This window comes from Hippocampus guttulatus, chromosome 21 (assembly GCF_054856545.1).
Source record: "Hippocampus guttulatus isolate MCC_2025c chromosome 21, RoL_Hgut_1.0, whole genome shotgun sequence".
Taxonomy (NCBI): Eukaryota; Metazoa; Chordata; class Actinopteri; order Syngnathiformes; family Syngnathidae; genus Hippocampus; species Hippocampus guttulatus.
Window position 1 is genome coordinate 11,625,668 of NC_141281.1, and position 17,136 is coordinate 11,642,803.

At 44.4% G+C, this 17,136-nt stretch overlaps 1 protein-coding gene and 1 long non-coding RNA gene across 4 annotated transcripts in view; both read right to left on the minus strand.

The window, feature by feature from the left end:
- The window catches only part of dlgap1b (discs, large (Drosophila) homolog-associated protein 1b), a 72,708-nt gene extending 64,841 nt beyond the window's left edge, over nucleotides 1-7,867 (minus strand). For both annotated transcript variants that reach the window (XM_086101906.1, XM_086101908.1), the window contains exon 1: nucleotides 7,707-7,867. The gene's annotated coding sequence lies outside the window, so the exon portion shown is untranslated. The remainder of the gene's footprint in view (nucleotides 1-7,706) is intronic.
- Nucleotides 7,868-11,658: 3,791 nt separating this feature from the next.
- Nucleotides 11,659-17,136, minus strand: part of LOC147187187 (uncharacterized) — a 56,679-nt gene continuing 51,201 nt past the window's right edge. For both annotated transcript variants that reach the window (XR_015099033.1, XR_015099032.1), the window contains 4 exons: nucleotides 16,549-16,690; nucleotides 16,365-16,441; nucleotides 12,371-12,438; nucleotides 11,659-12,197 (listed from right to left, as the gene is read on the minus strand). This is a non-coding gene — a long non-coding RNA (uncharacterized LOC147187187). The remainder of the gene's footprint in view (nucleotides 12,198-12,370; nucleotides 12,439-16,364; nucleotides 16,442-16,548; nucleotides 16,691-17,136) is intronic.

Consider the following 17,136-nt stretch of genomic DNA (forward strand, 5'->3'; position numbering starts at 1 on the left):
GCTTTTAGGATTATCTTTGGTTCATTATTGCTGCGCAGAGCTCGCAAAGTAGTTGTCTGTTGGAGTGCGTCTTGGCGAATGCGCCTGCCAATTAGTGTCGGGCAGAACCCTTTTAGGTTACAATTGCTTCCTGCTAATAATCACCACTCGGTGGCATAGGAACAGGAACAGGGAATCAACTCAATTGGGAATGTAAAGAGAGTTACAGTTTCTTTATATTAGGCCCATCGGATTATAGGGCGCATTGTCGGCTTTTGAGAAAAATGAATATGTTTCGGTGCGCCTTACAGTGCGGAAAATACGGTAGTTGTGTCATTAGCATTTCAGGATTCACCGATGGTCTTTGGAGCAGCTTACTTGCAAAAAAATAAATAAAAAAAGTATAAAAAACAGAGCCCTGAGGATCAGCGATGCGCAGCAGCTTTGCGAAACGACACTTTGGCCGAATGTGACTGTGATCACACACCCGCCCACCATTCGAAAGCGAATGTCAGCCCTCGGCTTCGGGGAGATCTTCGTCATAACTCTGATTCATCAAGGGCCTCCTCCTACAGCAACAGCCGTCGAGGTAGTTGGCAAAATGAGACGTCACGGTAGCCGCCGACGATGTCAACACAAATTCACTGGGGTTAAACGGACATAAAAATCCGGGAATGACGTCTATTGCGTTTACTCATCGTGCACCGTGTTGCCTGACAGTCTCGACTCGTCCGTATAACTTTCTACGTATCCCTGAATCTTTACGAGCTCCTGTCAAAACCGTTAGATCCTGTCAGCGTCCTTTCACGAGAGACGTCAGCCATCTCCACCGATCACTGTCAGGAGAGGAGACAGCCCATGCAAAAAAAAAAAAAAAAGCTTCCTCGAGCTTCGGTCTGCATGTCGAATGCGAGGCTGCTGCACAAACACGCCAACAGCGTTTGATGCAAAGTAGGAAGCCAAACAAAGCAACAGCACACGCGGCTCTTTCGAAAATGTGTGGCTAAACGGAGAAATAAGTCAAGCCCGCAATATTTCCTCTGGTCGATGCTGCGGGAACTTCCGCGATGACTTTTCTTTCCCTTGAGGGGACACTGACCGACGACGGCGTTGTCAATTAGACTGGCCCATCAAGCCAGTCGGCGAGCAGTCAGTTTGCATTTGGACGAACAAGCTCGCCTGAGTGCTGGGGCAAAACAGAATTTAGCATGCAGCGGTTGATTCTGGCACAGGAAGGACGATGCAGGCATCTCTGTTGAGGTTCGGGGCCAGAAGGCCCCCCCTTGGAGGATTGTGTTAGCCAACAATGCTCGTGGCCTTTCGCAGTCAGAGCATGCTCCGGTAGCTGAAAGGCAAACAAAGACCGGCTTTCCTTTGGCCTCCCAGTGGGAATAACGCGGGTACCCCTTGACAGTTCCGGCACTATGTCTTCATATCTGCAGAAGAGTTGACTCGGGATCTAGCTGGAATGGCGCTACAGTGAAACTCCTCTACAACAAAATCATGTTTGCAGCAAGAAATTTTTCACAACAGGGAGTTTTTCGCTGTAGCAAATTTGATCTCAGATTTAAACACACACACACACACACACACACACACACACACACACACACAAACGTATGTGTACTCTTTATTTGTATTCCAATAGTGCATAAGTATGAGCATACACTTATTTGACACTTCATATAGTCAGTGTAGAAAGAAATTGCGAAATTTACGATCAGAATTCACTTTCACTTACATCAATTTCTTGGATAATGTCTTTTATTTTGCTTCCTCCGTCTTTCATTTTGATCACTTTTACCGTCTGAGCTCTTCTCGTCTTAGCTGCTTGACATCCAAAGTCCGTTTTGTAGCCATTTTAGCAATGCAACGTTCTTGCTGCATCTGAAACTAACAAAAACAAATACTTACTGGACTACTGCGCATGTGTAAACCAGTGCGGTGGTTGCTGTTGCCGTTTCCGAAACAAGCAGTAGAGGTCGCTGTTGGATTGGACTTCGTTGAAGTGAATCTCGTCACGAGGCAAGAGCAGAGAAAAAGATTTCGTATAACTCAAGAGGAGTTTTTTTTCATTGTATGGGGGGCAGGAAAGTGGGAATGGCGTTAATGCATGAAGATATTTTTCACACTTAGGGGTATTTTCGCCCATGTAGGTTTCGTTGCAGAGGAGTTTCACTATACCAGTCAGTTGAACAGATCATAAACCTTTGGCCAATTATTTGGAAACATCCCAAGCCGCCGCCAAACTGTTGGTTCGTGTGCGATGGGCACAAGAAAAAAAGGTGGAGTCCCAAGTCAAGCCTAGAGGCCATGAGTGAGTAGGAAAGGAAGCTGCAAAGGTAAACAACGCTTGACGTCAGTGATGCAATAGCATGCGACTTAAAAGCTGCTGCTGCACACGCAGAAAAACACCCTCCGGCAGATTAGCGTCGAAGCAGCGCGGTGACCTCGGCGACTTCAGCTCCAGCGTCATATCGGGGGCTTTTTGGATGGACTCCGAAAATTGTGTTGCGAATACAGAAAACTGCTGGCATTGAAGAGGACGTACGGTAAATCCCCTGCCTGGTTTGTGGTTTAACTTAATTTAAGTGGAGGGGCAAGCAGAACTGTGATTTGCTGCAAATAGTCTTTGCTAGTGTGGCCCTTCAAACGACATCAAATAATATTTATTTTGATGGCAAAAAATAATTTTGTTACAGATCGTCAATTCAGAAACTCACCGTATACGACGCAGACTCACCATATCAATCCAGATGACAATTCAAGACATGTTCTGCCAACTACCACGACACATATTCTTTACGCCAGGCGTGTCAAATTCATTTTTGTCATGTCGTGGGTCGCATTTTAGTTACCGTTTCCCTTCGAGGGCCATTATGACTGAAACCAAATGAAAAAAGTCAATAATAACGGTTTATCCAACTATTGTTTAAGTTACTGTAATGAGGGGTGTGGTTCCAAGAAAATGCTTACAATATGTCTCTTATTTATTAAATATGAGATTTTGAAATGTTGGGTCAAGATTTTAGCAGGCATCATGGAAGTCAACATGTTTGATTTGCTTTCGCGGGCCACATAAAACGATGTGGCGGGCCAGATCTGGCCCCCGGGCCATGGGTTTGACACACGTGCTTTACACCATACATACGTACTCTATTTTGAGCGAGTGCCTGCTGCCTGAACTAGTCCGACTTCAAGCGACAAAATGATTCGCCCCCTGCTTGTTCGCCTCCACTCAAAAGCTGTGCTGATCTCAAATCAACAATGCAACGCTGCCATCTGATGGCATCTGTTCATCATCACGGTCGGGTAAAACCTTGAATCTCACGGAGAAGCTGGGCGAGACCCTCTTCCACCAATGAGAAATGCGCTTGAGGAATGTAGTCGTCTCTGGCAGGTCAACAATTGGATTCCCGTTGACGAATATAAATAAATTCATACCGGCATTTATTTCTAAACATTAACTACTTGCAGGGTTTTTGGGGGGGGGGGGGGGGGGGGGGGTTTAGATGACAGCTCAAGCCTTCCTGTGAAACACATTGAATCCCCCTCACGCGGGCTAGTTAAGAAGTTGAAAGTGTCCTTTATGAGCCTTAAACACCTCAAAAAGGCAGATAATCTGAAAAGGGAAAGGATTAGCACCCTTTGCTAAAAAACTGATTCTCGGTTACGCAGAGTGAATCAACCAAAGTGGCTCCACATGGAAGTTCTCCTCCGTGCTTAGAGATATTACAAATTGTAGCAGGGGAAAAAAAAATATTGGACAGGTTTCCTGGGGGTAATACGCTGCTTGTTCACTATTTTTGGAGGGGGGGGGGGGGGATTAAAGCAGCCTGCTGACAGCTCCCGCACGACTCTTCGAAGCGGCTAAGTGTGAAGGACTGCAGCAGGATGGAGTCTCTTCGAGCCAAATTGATATCGACAGAAGAATTCCTGTTCTGCACCGCAGAGGGGAGGCCAGACTGGAATTCAAAACGCAGCCCAAAAAAGAAAAGAGAACAGATCTGGAAGCAAGGATGCGCGCACTTTGCTGACTCATCAGTGCCGTCATCATCGCCAGCATCATCACAACACCGCTGCGACTCTTGGCCTTGAGGTAATCAAATCTGAGGCGAGACAAGTTAAGAGTCGCGGCCAATCGCGGTCCGCCTGCGGAAAGCCAAAAACAAAACAACTCCACTCAACTGTATTTACAAAAACACTTTAACCCTTTCGGGGACAGCGGTTACTACGATGGACAGCTTATCATGTGATCGGGTATGAAAGGGTGAAAACGACCACCGCTGTAGATAAAGTGCCGGACATCTGTGGTTTGCAGATCGTACCGGTCCGCACAGAAAGAATAAATAACTTGGATGACTTCCGTTTTATTCATTTGGGAATCTGAAAGCTGTTTTATTTTGAAAAATGACCGGATTCTTTGTTACATCCATCGACAATATGTCACACTTGACGTAGGTCAAGGCGCGCTGGATCGGTTACCGCTAAAATGAAAACCGGGAGTGAGCGAAATGAGTAAAAAACAAAGGGGAAAAGGCCAAGCCAGGAGACAGAAGAGGAGCCTACGACTTACAAGAAAAAGAAGGGCTGCATTTCATAGACAGTATCGGGAGTCCGACTTAAAATACGGAATTATCTCAAGAGGAGAATCCCACGCACCAAGCCTACTCTACATAATATGCGGCGATGGTGAGTCGTATTTTTCATGCGCTTTGTATTTGCGGTGTATCTTATTTTGAAAGCACGTTTAAACGTTACCATAGCGACCAGAGAGTGTTGCGGCCAGATAGGACGTTCCTCGTGTCGTGATAAGTGTTCATTATTATGTTTCGAAAATACCACAGTTGTCATGCAGGTCATATCATAATTATTTGGTTGTATTTATCCGATCCCTGAATGTATTGTCTGACATGAGACCGGTCCGTAGGGCAAAAATGTTGGGACTCTTTATTCTTTTTTTTTTTTTTTTTTTTTTTTACATTATGCACAACTCTCATTTATTGCGCAATAATCTAATTGTAACATGTATTTGCTCCATATTTTGATGCATTTTTATGCTTTAGGAAACATTTATGTCTGAATTTTGGTGGGGGCTTGGAACGGATTAGGGCATTTACATGGAAAATGCGTCTCTACTTCCAAAATTTTCTACTTAAGAAATTTCTTCCAGAACCAATTAATTTCGTAAGTAGAGGTACCACTGTCTTGAAAGGTGAATATGTAGCGGACGACTTGCTCAAATGTCAAGCTCTGCAAGGAGGTTTAGCTGTGTGGGTAGGACACATGCAAGGGACTGGTAGGGGAGAAAAAATAACGGGTGGAGAGTTGAGCGCAGAGCCCGTCATTATCCGCAGGCAAAGACGCCAAGGCAGCTAATGCCGGCGACGCCACCACCGCTGCCGCCGTGGCCTAAATGCGGCAGGCGAGAGCCGAGGGCGCAACAATCGTCGCGGAAAGAAAAGATCAACTGATTGCGGGCTGCTTCTTTGAGATTTAAAAAGAAAGAAAGAAATGGCTGCCTCGCTGCGCTTTTCAACGGCAGGCGAGAAGATAAAGTTAAAGAGGGAGTGAAAATCATTAAGTACGCTTCTTGCTCCGCACCTCATTAGTTCAAACGCCACACGCGGCTCGGCGTTGCTGTTTTGTATTACTCCAAAGGCGCGCTCGCTTTTGCTAATCTGCTAATGGCTTCTCCGTACACGACTGACCTCTTCGCCTCTGTCCTTCCTCGCATCCTTGGATCTCGCCGTCGTCGGAATAACAATCCCCCAACCGGTGGGCCAAGTGCAAAACGATCCAATTTCACTTCGTTGCATTAGCCACGGCTAAATAGTAAAACCTCGACCAATTCAAATCGCTCACTTTATGTTCGGCGAACCGACTCGGCGTTTCAAAATCGCGCAAGAGAGAGAGATCCATTTCCGTCACAGCTGGAATTGGTCCTGAGTGTCTTTTTACAAATGTGGGCGCTGGTCAATTGTGCCTGATGAATTTCACAAGCGATTGCTTGTGGCGGCAGGTTATTTATTTATTTATTTGGGGGGGGGGGGGGGCGAGAAACCCACATCACAGACGTGGCAGCTTGCAAGGAGGTTCAGCGGTGCGAGAAAGCTGAATGAACTCAAAGGAGCGGAAGATTGATGATGACGATGGTGATGATGATGAGAGAAATAGGGCAGTTCATTTCCACCAAACAAGTGTTTGCAGTTTCTTTTCACATGGTGCGAAAATATAAGCGAACCAAAACGCAACACAGAAATTGCAAGAGCAACCACAGTTAAGTTTGGGCCAATTGGCATTTTTGTTCACTCTGAACGTTACAGTCGACAAGAAACCTGTTTTCTGTCATAATGTCAGCACCAAACCAACCATGAGAGAGAGCAGAATTCTTCCACCAGAAAAAAAAAAGGTTGTTCTTCGCTTTTTCCCCCCATTCACAAGTCGTCGGCAAAAGAAGTTACTTTCACCCCCAAAAACACCGGTTTCTGCCCAAAAAGCTGAGAAAATGTGATTTTTGCAAAAAGAAACATGCCGAGGTTTTTCCATCAACACCATGAAATGAACTGCATCGTCATTTCTCGAGATTGTTCAACTATATATATTTCCCTTTTAAAATCGTCAACTCAAAAACTGTGCTGTCAAATTCAAAGTGATGAAACGCTGCCATCTATAAGTCATTAATGTTATACAAATGGGGGGGGGGGGGGGGTCCGCGAGAAGCTGCAAAACAACAGCGAGTCACATAGAGCAACATATACAGTACTGTACTCCATGTATATATTAAAAAATATATATGCAGTATATATATTTTTTTTAATTTAATATGCTTGAAAAAAATCCACGATGCACTAAAGCCGCGATAAACGAACGGCGAAATAGCGAGGGATTACTGTATTCACCAGTGGCTGCCGGCGGTTAGATTCCAATTGGCAAATATAAACGGCCGTGGCAGTCAAACAGTTGAACACACTCGACGCCGCTCAGGAAAATCTTTCTCCACCCAAAAATGACAATTGATTGCCGCCGATTGCGCGAGGGAGTGAAAAGCAAAAATTAATTAACTAATTAATTAGTTAGTTAATTAAAAGTGCTGGTGGGGGAGGGGGAGCAAGAAAATAGCAATTGCGATTCTGGATTTGGCGGCTCACCACATCTGGATTTGGATGCATTTTAGCCACAACCGAATCAGGCTTGAACTGGTTTAGGAGTGGCTATGTAATGGGCGCTAGTGTGAAAGCGCCATCACTCCGCATTTGACCTTATCAAGAACTCTTCAGCACCCCCCCCCCCCCCGCCCCCCACTGACTTGCACCGTTGCTTCGACTGCCTATCAAATGAATTCTCTCGCCCCTTGTAATTAAGCTTTTGAACGCACTTGCAGATCCGACAAGTATCTCCTTCAACTCTTTTGCCAATTCGAGCACTTTCACGCATTCCCATTTCGCAATCAGCCCAAACACGCTTGTGCCGCTTCGAAAACAAAGCCACGAGGGTGAAGCAAACGCGAGGCCAGGGTTCGTTCATTCCATGCACACCCGTCGTGGCCGCGTTATCACTTAACACTAAGCAGCTGAGCGTAAAAAACTTTGAAGCATTATATTTTAAAAAAAAAAAAAAAACACAGCAGTGACGCTCACACGCGCACCGAAAACGCTTTGCGCACCAACGTGAGCGTGTTGAACATTTTGCGCATTTTTTCTTTCTTTTTTGAATTATTGTCTTACCTTGACGACGCAGGTCGGCGTCCGTCTGGCGAGGAGGAAGCCTTGCGCGATATTCCTTCGCGTTGAGACGACTGCGGCGCGGATGCGGAGGGAGGACGTCACTTGCGCGGCCGGCTCCGACACGCCGTCGTAGTGTCCCGCTGCATGGCTCCGTGTGTTCGCCTGCATCACGGAGCGTGCGGGTGTGTGGAAGAGAGGAAGAGGGAGAACGCGAGCAGCACATGACGGGTACGAAGCAAAACCCGGACTGGAGTTCAGGGCTCAGCTCGAAGCAAGTCTGCCAAATATGATTTTGCTTTCAAAGCGACTGATGTCTTTTTTTAATGCAAATACCACTGGAGTATTTTTTTTTAATAACTGTTTCGTACAATGTAATGAAATGAAAAGATGCGCACCCACACACAGAGAAAGAGTACAACGGTGTCTCAAATTACAGCATCTTGAATGCCGTAGTTCAGGGGCGGCTGGTTCAACGCGGCTCCCGGGCTCTCACATGACAAGCGTCGAAAACGCCTCGGCAGCGGCGATGCCATTCAAACAAGGCGCCAACTTCACAGAACGTACTCCGTCAGCCTATCATCAGTCCCGTTACTTGATTGACATAGAGGGCAACCAATCAGATGACTGCATCGCCGCTCATACGCAAACAACGGCGCTAAACGCTAAGCTAGTCAGCCTGTCATCATTTCCGTTACTCGATTGACAAAAAGGGCAACAAATCAGTTGACTGCATCATCACTCACGCGCAAACAACGGTGCTAAGTGCTAAGCTAGTCAGCGAATTACCTCTGATTTTAAGGCAGCGGTGCCCAATACGCCGATCAGAATCGACCGGGAGCCAGCGAACTGGTCCCAAGTCGACCGCAAGGGGTGGGATGAGGAAATGCGTGGGGGGAAAAAAAGATTTGTTTGTTTGCATCTTGAGCTTTCGTTCATTTTCAACCCGTTCCGACTGTTGCTCATCATGGTGTGCGTGCATATGTACCATACCTGTCAACTTTTCGGAGCGCCAACCTGTATAAACTACCGGAAAAATCCGTATAAAGAGCAAAAAATCCTTATAACACACCAAAGCATTTTATGTCAAAATAACTGCACAGAATAAAACCCACGAAATTTTCAAAGAGATATTTATTGTAGATCTCCATAATACAATGTCTGGTTAATGTCTAATCATCATTCTACTTAGTGGCATTACTGTGTTCAGAGTTGTATTCCGGAAATGAAAGCATTCGAGTAGACGAGCACCGTTCTGGGCAAAAGCAAACGGAACTACCTGTCGGCGGGGGGGGGCGGAAATTTTCAGAATCCGTCTGATTTGTGCGATACGGCCATATACGTAAGATTCACCACAAAATCCGTATGAACTATGGCTAAAGCGTATGAGTCGACAGGTATGATGTGCGCAAGTGCACTGGTGGGCACCGGCGTGAGTGCTTGCGTGCGAGCGTGTGTGTGTGTGTGTGTGTACGCGCGTGCGCAAGGAAGCGTATGATGTGGCTCTTTGCAATCACTCAATAAAAAAATTAGCTCTTCGTCTCCGACTGGTTGGCCACCCCTGCCTTAGTTCATGCTACACGCGGCTTGGTAATGAAGTGCTGCACCCATCAGCGAAAATGCTATTGTGACACTAATTTGCAGGTATAGTTCCATCATGCTTGACATGGAGGAGATTGTCTCAAAAAATGTTTCGGGTGAATAGGAATAATCTGGAGTCGAGTAGGTTCCTGCGTGCTGAAATCCGTAATGGCACAGCTCAAGTGGGTAGATTGATGTAGGATGGAACACATATGGGAATCTCTGTGTTAATTGTTGTGGGAAGGGGGTGGGGGGGGGGGGGATTTATTATCCTCAACTACTTAATGGCTGGTAGCCCATCAAGATGTTTCGTGGATGTGTCAGGGAAGTCAATAATCCAGACTCAAGAGTGATTGTAAGCAGACACTAACGCTTATGAAGCTCAATGATTTGCTGTTGACTTTGAATGTAATAAATCCCAGCGGACGCCCAAGGGAAGCGTTGTGTTCGCCCCGCTGTAATTTTTTTTTTCTTTTTTACAGGGCGACCCTTAAACAACGACAACGCACTGTGGCTTGCTTACAATTCATTCAAGGCCGAGATACTTTTCCGTCTCACCTGATGGCTGCTTCTGCGAGCTGGTTAGAGTTCGTTTCATAAACGCAAGCTGTACTTTTGGTTGGTTCGTTTATTTAATTTTTTTAAAACTATTTTCATTTTTATTTGATTTCATGGACAAAAGTGTTTTTCCTTTTTTTTTTTTGTTCAAATGAAAGTTTCTGGGAGAGGTGATAAGCAGCTTGACAAATTACATCTGCTAACCTGCTGCTGGTTGTGAAGTGACTTGTTCACTCCCACCTTATCATTAAAAAAAACCCCAACAAATTTTAAAAAAAAAAACCTACACAATGTCCACATATTTATTGGTAGTAAAAAGCATCATATGAAAAAGTAACGGTATCAATGTCTGCAGATCTGAAAGTAGCTGTGTCATTGATCTGGCAGATATATTTCAACATCGATTTTTTTTTTTTTTTTTTAGTCGCAACTCCTGCACCTCCCAACATTTCGCTTAGCACAAGTCCATCGAGGTCTCTTTAGTACAGTAATCCCTCGTTTAGCGCGGTTAATGGGGACCAAAACCACCCGCGATAAACGAACCGCAAAATTAGCGAGGGATCACTGTATATAATACTTCCGTGTCTCATCACAGAACGTTTCAACTCGACTATCCAACGTCTCAAGCACTTCCATAACGGATCCACTCCGTGTTTTGCATCCGGCTCTGGCTCAGCATGCAACAGCCAGCTCGTTATCAATAATTCAGAATTGAAGGAAGGGAGTTGAAAACATATGAAAGGTGAACATAGAAAGTGTTCCAGTACGTGGCTGTCACATTTCCAATCCAATTAGCCTCGAACTGTTTGCGTGGAAGGCTGCATTTGTTTCCAAGTGAGCATCACCGGTGGAGATTTGTGCTTGGCATTCGGGCGCACACGCCGTGCACTGACTCCTCTTCGTTCTTAATTACTTTCCTGTTTATATTGAAGTTTCCGCAGGAGACGTATGAATAATGAATGGTCTTACCTTAATAGAGATTCCAAACTGCCACACAGAGATGTCAATACTGACTCAATGAAGTGTGAGTCCCGGGGGTGCATAGAGCAGCCAAAAACTGTCGTCAAATAAAAGGAGTGGAACTTTCGGTTAATTTCAGTCAAGTTACCAAAAAAAAAAAAAAAGGCTGTGGTTGACTTGCTGAGATATTGTAGGCTGAAATGCAGGCGGAGGGGCGACACAGATGACAGCGCATGCATGTTCTTTGTTGTCATCTGGGACATTCCACTTCATATTTAATTTGTCACATCATCCCAGGAGGCTGAGCTTCCTTGAAGCCATTTTTCCCCTCTGATGCCTCTTCGAACACTTTCTGAGACTTGAAGGATGATAATCTGGGCTACTATGCGGGTGTCTTAATTATGCTCCCACCTAACATTTCCGTGGGGACGTCTTCAAACGTTTGAATTTCTCTTGAAGATTTTTTTAATCTCCTTTTAGACTCGATTTAGAACAACTCTTTGCCTGGGAGCGTGTTGAATTCAGCCTGAAAAGGAGCACGCCGCCCCTCCCCCCCTCCCTTAGCGCTTCATGAAGCTTTAGCATAGACTGTACATTCTTTGCTCGTCTAATAAAACTAAAAACAAACCGAAAATAAATAAGCAAAATTATGACCGCTGTGTTTCTGTTATGATTCTGAAACTGGCGAAAGCTTGTTTTCAACGTCATTTTTGTCATCTGCGTCTTTCACACCTGTAAGTTGAGGGGTTCGTTGTTTTTAGTGGATAGCTCTACTTTACAAACGGCAAAGGGAGAGATGGAATCCTTTAAATGTAGTTTTATTAAGAGGGAGAAAAAAGACGTCGGAGAGATGGAATCCTTTAAATGCAGTTTTATGAAAAGGGAGAAAAAAAGAGGTCGGCACTGCAGAACACAACTTCCGGTAACAAAAACACTTCCTGCTTCTCTTCAGCCAATCAGACGCAAGCAACATAGAACGTTTCAACAATTATTAAACAGAATATAATTTATGTAACTATAACATAAAGGAATGTTATGCTCAAATATAAAATGATAGTAATCAATAATATAACATAGATAATAATCAATAATATAACATAAGCTGACACACTTTCTACAAAAGATCCGTGCTCGCTTCACGGTGTTACGGCGGTGTCGCAAAGCAGTGGTTGAGTGACTGCGCACACCTGTTACGGCAGTTGAAAAAAGACCGTTGACACAGAGCGAGTTGTCTTTTCACCTTTATAGACAAACCAACGGGAAACGCACCAGAAAATAAACAAATAAATAAGTCTTCCTCCACGAGAGGCAGACGCAACTCTTCACGCTTTCGACTCGCCTTCATTCTCACGGAGCGCTCCTCCGGGGGGTTCATCTTATGCTCTTCACGCCTTCCTAAAGTTGACAACGTGAGGAAGCATGAAATATTGAACAGATGCGCAGCCGTGTTCGGGGGGTCACCTAAGCGGATGAACGCGAAGAATGGGACAAGTGTGAATGAAAGCAAAAAGTAACAAAACATAGGTGGGCTGTTGTTGTGAAGGTAGATTTGAGGAGGTGACACAAACCTGTCAAATTCCTTTCGAGTCAGGTGCGTCATTTGGAAGCAGAGCGACGAGGGAGTGCGGTGGCGTTTCTGGCATGAAAAGTTGAGCGGGTCACCAGAGTGGGCGCTTTACATTTTTAAAATCAAGACCGCAATCTATTTTATGCATAGCCAAATTAAAGGTATGAATAAAACCTTTAATTCAATTTCTGTCGTGTCGTTGTGTTTCTCGTAAAATGTGTTGATCCTCTTCAGTGATGAAAAATTGCTCTCAGACCGAGCTGTGGTCATGAGTGTTGCAATCACAATTTGGAGCGGTGACACAGTTAGCTTAGTTGTCATAAATCAGCCGCAGCAGAGACAGAGCGTTTGCCAACATGCAACTCTTGAGTGACTGGACAGGCACTTGAGCACAATTTTGAGCTTAATTTTATTTTATTGGCCAGATTTGATTAGCTGCTTCTAATTCAGCACATGGATGAACTGAATTTACTGGAAAGTATGCTGTCTACAAGCTGTGCAATTTCAATTACAAGCAATTCCCTTTTGTCTAACGCTTCCTGGGCCGGCCACGCGTTTACCTCGCCGCATCCCATGAGCCAAAGTGACAGGTGTCATAAGGGGCTCCGCTGATACTGGCGAAGGAAGCTGACCGCGGAAAACCAGTCAGCTCGCGTTGCGCTCACGGTGACGGCTGGAAACGGCAGCAGAAAGGAGGGTCGGTGCCTCTGCCAAGGAGGTTACGCTCTGCCTTTGATGTTCGGTATGCGCAACTCACTGCCGACAGGGTTGGATCGAGCAAACTAGAGAGTTGATGACACTGCTTCCCAACCTAGATTGAGCCAAGGCACATATTGTGCGTTGGGAAAAATTTAAATCTCATGGCAAAGAACCGAAATCGTAAACCCCCCAGCGAACCGAACCAGGAATAACAACAACATAAACAAACGATTGACCTTGAAAATGTTCATACTTGCTCATATCAAAGGTTTATACCACAGGTGTCAAAGTCAAGGCCCAGGGGCCAGATGCGGCCCACCACGTAATTTTATGTGGCCCGCGGGAGCAAATCATGTGTGTCAACTATCACGATTCTTGCCGAAATCTGTACCAAAATGTGAAATTGTCATTGGTGATAAATAACGTTGAGATTTTGCACCGGCCCTCCGAGGGAAGCCGTAACTCCGAAGTGGCCCGCGACAAAAAATGAGTTTGACACCCCTCGTTTAAACTGTCACTATACCATCAACTGTGAACTTGTAAAGCAGGGGTGTCAAACTCATTTGGGCAATTTGGAGTTACGTCTTCCCTCGGAGGGCCATTACGCCAGTGAAACCGCAAAATGATTACTTGTACACAACAAATGAACAGATTACTAGTTTTGAAATCAGTCGAGCCATTGAAAACAGTTTGTTCAATTATTGTTCGAGTGAGTGGAAACTGGGTCACAAAATTATTGCAAAATCTCAACGTTATTTATTACGCATGACAATTTAACATATCGGGACACATTTTAGCAAGTTAACACACATGATTTGCTCTCGCGGGCCACATAAAATCGTCTGGCGGGCCAGAACTGGCCCCCGGACCTTGACTTTGACACCTGTGCTGTAAAGGGAATTTAGAAATGATTTTCTAAATACATGCGTGATGAGAACTGCCAGAAACAGGTGGAATCACTGAGAATCAGACACGAATTGTGATGATGTAGCGTTAAAGCCGTATTCATCATGTGCCTCGTTGTTGGCAACTGAGCAGCGCGTGTTTTGAGCATGTGGAGTGAACGGCTCGATTTTTCCCCATTCTCGAGCCTCATTTGATATACTGGTGTGTCTTTTATTTTTATAATTTACGCAATGTAAACTTAAAAAAACAATGTGTGACAGATGATTTGATTTCGGAAAAATCTGTACTTTAGCAGAAAAACGCTAATAGGTGCTGTTACGAACCAATAGCTGAGGATAATTTACACACGAAAACCCCCCACAAAAATGTGAATTTGCATATAGCAAACCGCCAATAGGCAGGGGTTGACCTAATACAGGTACTCATTATAAATAATGATGAATAAATTAATTGTACTTCTGCCACCTAGTGGAAGAGCTTTATTTTGTTCTGCTTGTCACTATACATCACCGGCATAGATAATGGAACATTTGCATTTTATTTTTTGCAGTAAACAAATCATTTTCAGACCAATTCACGCAAACTGGATTATCTGCCACAACCCACTAATGTTCCCCAGCGCGATGGTTGGGCAACACTGTTTTTTTTTGTTGTTTTTTTTCATGCAGCGATAATGATAACTTGTAACCTGAAAACATGAAAAGCTGTCCACTGTAGTAACCGCAGTCCCCGAAAGGGTTAAAAACAAAATAAGAGAAATGAACGCGTGACCAACGATTGAACGGAGCAGTCTCGGTTATGAGTAAAGGGGAGAAAAAGCCGCCCTTTGTGAGGGATAAATAACAGGCAATCCTTTCACAGAGTCAAGCAATTCCACAAGTGACACCTGAACAATGCCGCAAAGCCACTCGCTCTCCGACAGGATTTCGAAACCAAATCACACAGTCGGAAGGCAATGACAATGACAGATGTGCAGTTCAGTGCTGCTTTGAGGATGTCAGGGGACGTATCATCGACTCGATTTCCAGTTCCAGTTCCAGCTGTTTTAAGATGGATGGCAGCACAAAACAGAAGGCCTAACCGCCACAAAGCACCGACGCGCGATTATTATTATGATTCCTCCCGACGTACAATAATGAGTCAAATAAAACATTTCATTTACACCGACTTGATCTTTTATTTGTCATTAGTTTGAGTCCCGACTAAATCTCTCGTAAACATGCTGCGCTCTGTGCCATTCGAGTCCAGAGTCAGTGTGGCATTTTAAAATCTCATTAGCAGCATAAATCACACACGATCCGCATAGACTTGCTCATAAACTCATAGATGGGTGTAAAAAAAAAAAAACACGCGAGATCAACAAACAGTGTCATTTCACTTCTCTATTCTGGCTCGGATAGCTCGAAAATTAAAAAGTGGTTGAGTTGCAGTATTAGCATAAATATGTGCGACGGTAGCTCACTGTCATACAGTAAACATTGTGGAAATAGTTCCACCCATGTTGTCCATTAGAGAGTGGAATTTAAACAAGCAGGTCGATATTTTGAAAATAATTGTCGCAAGAGGGGTCTGAAAACTCACTTAATACGAGTGACAAAATCGTTACTTTTGAAAGCTAAATTTTCCCTGTTCGCAAACATGTAAGTTAGTGGAAGAAGTTGGAAACACGAAAGCACCCACCGGAAAAGAAACATTGTCCTGACAATTAAATTTGAATCAATCGCTAAAAGTGATTTATTGCCACGTCCCGTTACCAATGAATGTAAACAGCATGTAACATAAGCAACGTAATGGCTAATGACTCGCGCGAAAATGAACAGAGAAGCTAGCTAACACGGCCGTAGGTTCCTCACGGTGAGTTTGATCAATTCAAATTTAACAAGTGGAAAGTCAGCACGTTAGTCACTTCATTAACATGCAAATCTTACCATTTAGAGAGAGACCCTACGCCCTGGAAGGAATCATGCTAATTTCGTCTGTCTGCGACTTCATAAGCATGTCACTGAACTTTGCCACATGAATAAAATTAACGGAAGAGTAGCCACTGTCCCGGCTCGAATTTACGTCTGACTTGAACGATAAATGAGATTAATTCGTCTCTTCCCGTTAGTTTTCTTTGAGCAGGGTATGCAGCTTTTGCTAGCTAGCAGATATTTCTTTGATGAATTTTTTTTTTTTTCCATTTTAGTTTCAGTTATTTCCGACCTATAACCTTGGGACTGACTCAAGAGCAGTGAAATCCATTTTGCCCCACGACATAAAATAACCCATGACCGATCCCGCGCAATCCACATCATTCTTTACTGATGTCAGTGACAGTGACTTTAAGAGTACGGTACTCAATGGGAGTAACCGAAAAAGAGATCAATTGCGGTAACTGACGGCCTTACCTCTAAAAGATGCCGTGACACGGTCCCATAATCCACCGCCTCTGCATCGGAGGCTTGAGTGACAGGAGAGAAGAGGCCTTGAGAATCCAACAACAAAACCCAAACACTCACTCAGTCACACGCATGAAGCCGCAATTGCACAGCAACAACGAAAACACAAAACAAAGTCACTCTCATCCCTCACCTTCTCTGTCCTTCCGCCTCCTTATTTGTAATCTATCCGGAAGCAGCCGTCGTGCTCCAATGTCCGGAGGGGGCGCCTCCAACGGCGGGCCGCAAATACAGCGTGAAAGTCACATCGCCTTGGCAGCCAGGCGGTAAATACACTGAGAAGAGTATACGCAGAGCTTGTTAGTCATGCTTCCTAATTAAGGTCGTGAAAGAAACGACCAATGAGGAAAGCGTGTCAGGGGATAGGCCAGTCTTTCTCCCAACATACAGTGGAAGCGCCAACACGATGTTTGTCAACTTCCCATAAATTTTTCATAGGACTCTATATACCGTATTGGCCCGAAATAAGACGGCCCTGATTATAAGACGACCCCCTCTTTTTCAAGACTCAAGTTTGAAAAAAGAACTTTTTGAACACCAAATTTATATTCAGAAAATAATTACAGTACATCTGAAACAAATGATTATAACAATATATTTGAGAGAAAAAAGCATGTTATTTTGCCTCATTCAAATCTTAATATCTGAACATTTCAATATGTCAACTAAAGTGCAATCACATTCAAGAGTCAAGTTCAGCATTCGCTTCAATGATATCTGG